Consider the following 3,541-nt stretch of genomic DNA (forward strand, 5'->3'; position numbering starts at 1 on the left):
ATGTCCTTGGTTTACTGATTTCTCTAGGGTTTCATTCGCCAGGGATTTCACTTTGCGTGTGTCAGAGGTCCATGGTTTAGTGGTTTCATTAGGGTTCATTCAGCAGTGAGTTCACTCTCCCGTGAGTTAGAGGTGCATTATTTAGTGGTTTCTTTAGGGTTTCATTCACGAGGGAATTCACTTTTCCACGTGTCAGAGATGCTTGATTTTGCGGCCTCATCGTGGTCTCATTCACCATTGAGTGTCCTTTCCCTTCTTTCAGAGGTGCACTGTTTACTGGTTTCCTCAGGGTTTCATCTCCAGTGAGTACACTTTCCCATGTGTCAGAGGTACAAGTTTTAGTTAATTTCTTTAGGGTTTCAATCACCTGTGAGTGTACTTCCCGTCTGTCAGAGGTACATGGTTCACTGGTCTTTAGGGTCTCATTTACCAGGGAATTCGCTATTCCGTGTGTCAGAGGTGCATGCTTTTGCGGCCTCGTCATGGTTTCATTCACCTGTGAGTGTACTTTCCTGTCTTTCAGAGGTGCATGGTTTACTTGTTTCCTAAGTGTTTCATCTCCAGTGAGTACACTTTCATATGTGTAAGAGGTACACATTTTTGTAATTTCTTTAGGGTTTCATTCACCTGTGAGTTCAGTTTCCCCTGTGTCAGAGGTGCACGGTTTAGTGGTTTCTTTAGGGTTTCATTCACCATTTAGTTCACTTTTCGTGTGTTTCTGGGGTGCTCCATACTGGTGTCCTCATGGTTTCATCTCTAGTGAGTACACTTGCCCATGTGTCAGAGGTACACATTTTCGTGATTTTTTTAAGGGTTTCATTCACCAGTGAGTTCATTTCCCCGTGTCTCAGAGGCGCATGTCTTTCTGGTTTCATCAGGGTTTCATTCACCAGGGAATTCACTTTTCCGTGTGTCAGAGGTGTGTGGTTCACTGATTTAATCAGGTTATTGGTTTCATCACGGTTTCATTCACCAGTGAGTGTACTTTCTCGTCTGTCAGAGGTGCATGGTTTACTGGTTTCTTTAGGGTTTCATTCACCAGGGAATCACTTTTCCATGTTTCAGAGGTGCGTGGTTTTGTGGCCTCCTCATGGTTTCATTCACCATTGAGTGTCCTTTTTCCTCTTTCAGAGGTGCATGGTTTACAGCTTTCTTTAAGGTTTCATTCACCAGTGAGTTCAGTTTCCCGTCTGTCAGAGGTGCATGGTTTACTGGTTTCTTTAGGGTTTCCTTCACCCATGAGTTCACTTTCCTGTGTTCCAGACGTACACAATTTAGTGGTTTCATCAGGGTTTCATTCACCAGTGAGCGTACTTTCCCGTGTTTCAGAAGTGCATCGTTTACTGGTTTCTACGGGTTTCATTCACCAGGAATTAACTTTTTCGTGTGTCAGACGTGCGTGGTTCACTGATGTAATCAGGTTAGTGGTTTCATCAGGGTTTCATTCAGCAGTGACTGTACTTTCCCGTGTTTCACAGGTGCGTGGTTCACTGGTTTCTTTCGGGTTTCATTCACCAGGGAATTCAGTTTTCCGTGTGTCAGAGGTGCGTAGTTTTGCGGCTTCACCGTGGTTTCATTCTCCTGTGAGTGTACTTTCCCGTCTTTCAGAGGTGCACTGTTTACTGGTTTCCTTGGGGTTTGATCTCCAGTGAGTACATTTTCCCATGTGTCACAGGTACACGTGTTAGTAATTTCTTTAGGGTTTCATTCACCAGTGAGTTCACTTTCCCGTCTGTCACAGGTGTGTGGTTTACTGGTGTCTTCAGGGTTTCATTCACCAGTGAGTGTACCTTCCCGTGTTTCAGAGGTGCATCGTTCACTGCTTTCTTTAGAGTTTCATTTACCAGTGAGTTCACTTTCCTGTGTGGAAGATGTGCACGGTTTAGTGGTTTTTCATGGTTGCATTCACCAGTGGTTTCTCTAGGGTTTCATTCATCAGTGAGTTCCCGTATCGTGTGATAGAGGGGTACGGTTTAGTGGTTTCTTTAGGGTTTCATTCACCAGTGAGTTCACTTTCCCGTGTTCCAGATGTCCTTGGTTTACTGATTTTCTAGGGTTTCATTCACCAGGGATTTCACTTTGTGTGTGTTAGAGGTGCATGGTTTAGTGGTTTCATTAGGGTTTCATTCAGCAGTGAGTTCACTCTCCTGTGAGTTAGAGGTGCATTATTTAGTGGATTCATTAGGGTTTCATTCAGCAGTGAGTTCACTTTCCTGTGTGTCAGAGTTGCATGGCTTAATGGTTCCTTTATAGTTTTTTTCACCAGTGAGTTCACTTTCCCGTGTTCCAGATGTCCTTGGTTTACTGATTTCTCTAGGGTTTCATTCGCCAGGGATTTCACTTTGCGTGTGTCAGAGGTGCATGGTTTAGTGGTTTCATTAGGGTTCATTCAGCAGTGAGTTCACTCTCCCGTGAGTTAGAGGTGCATTATTTAGCGGTTTCATGAGGGTTTCCTTCACCAGTGAGTTCCCTTTCCCGTGTGTCAGAGGTGCATGGCTTAATGGTCTCTTTACACTTTCTTTCACCAGGGAGTTCACTTTCCTGTGTTTCAGAGGAGCACAATATACTGGTTTCAGGAGGATTTCATTCACCAGTCATTTCACTTCCCCGTGTTTCAGAAGTGCATGGTTTACTGATTTCATCAGAGTTTCATTCAGCAGTGAGTTCACGTTCCCATCTGTCAGAGGTGGATGGTTTACTGGTTTCTTTAGGGTTTCATTCACCAGTGAGTTCACTTTCGTGTGTTTCAGAGGCGCACCGTTTACTGGTTTCCTCAGGGTTTCATCTCCGGTGAGTACACTTTCCCATGTGTTGGAGGTACACGTTTTAGTAATTTCTTTAGGGTTTCATTCACCGGTGAGTGTACTTTCCCGTCTGTCAGAGGTGCATGGTTTACAGCTTTCTTTAGGTTTTCATTCACCCATGAGTTCAGTTTCCCATCTGTCAGAGGTGCACGGTGTAGTGGTTTCTTTAGGGTTTCCTTCACCCGTGAGTTCACTCCCATGTTCCAGACGTACACAATTTAGTGGTTTCATCAGGGTTTCATTCACCAATGAGTGTGCTTTCCTGTCTTTCAGAGGTGCACCATTCACTGCTTTCCTCAGGGTTTCATCTCCAGTGAGTACTCTTTCCCACGTGTCAGAGGTACACAATTTAGTAATTTCTTTAGGGTTTCATTCACCTGTGAGTGTACTTTCCCGTGTTCTTGACGTACACAGTTTAGTGATTTCATCAGGGTTTCATTCACCAGTGAGTTCACTTCCCCGTGTTTCAGAGGTGCATGGTTCACTGGTTTCTTTAGGGTCTCATTCACCAGGGAATTCGCTATTCTGTGTGTCAGAGATGCGTGCTTTTGCGGCTTCATCATGGTTTCATTCACCTGTGAGTGTACTTGCCGTGTTCCAGATGTACACAGTTTAGTGATTTCATCAGGGTTTCATTCAGCAGTGAGTTCACTTTCCCGTGTGTCACAGGTACATGGCTTAATGGTTTCTTTAGTTTCTGTCACCAGTAAGATCACTTGGACGTGTTTCAGAGGTGC

General features: G+C 44.5%; 1 protein-coding gene and 1 long non-coding RNA gene across 2 annotated transcripts in view; both read left to right on the forward strand.

The window, feature by feature from the left end:
• LOC105001671 overlaps window positions 1-3,541 on the forward strand; it is a 58,178-nt gene that overhangs the window by 10,995 nt on the left and 43,642 nt on the right. The window lies entirely within an intron of this gene.
• The window catches only part of LOC105001441, a 4,678-nt gene continuing 4,560 nt past the window's right edge, over window positions 3,424-3,541 (forward strand). The window contains exon 1 of the long non-coding RNA XR_826868.1: window positions 3,424-3,537. This is a non-coding gene — a long non-coding RNA (uncharacterized LOC105001441). The remainder of the gene's footprint in view (window positions 3,538-3,541) is intronic.

The sequence above is a fragment of the Bison bison genome, unplaced genomic scaffold (genome assembly GCF_000754665.1).
Source record: "Bison bison bison isolate TAMUID 2011002044 unplaced genomic scaffold, Bison_UMD1.0 scf7180017864383, whole genome shotgun sequence".
Classification (NCBI taxonomy): domain Eukaryota; kingdom Metazoa; phylum Chordata; class Mammalia; order Artiodactyla; family Bovidae; genus Bison; species Bison bison.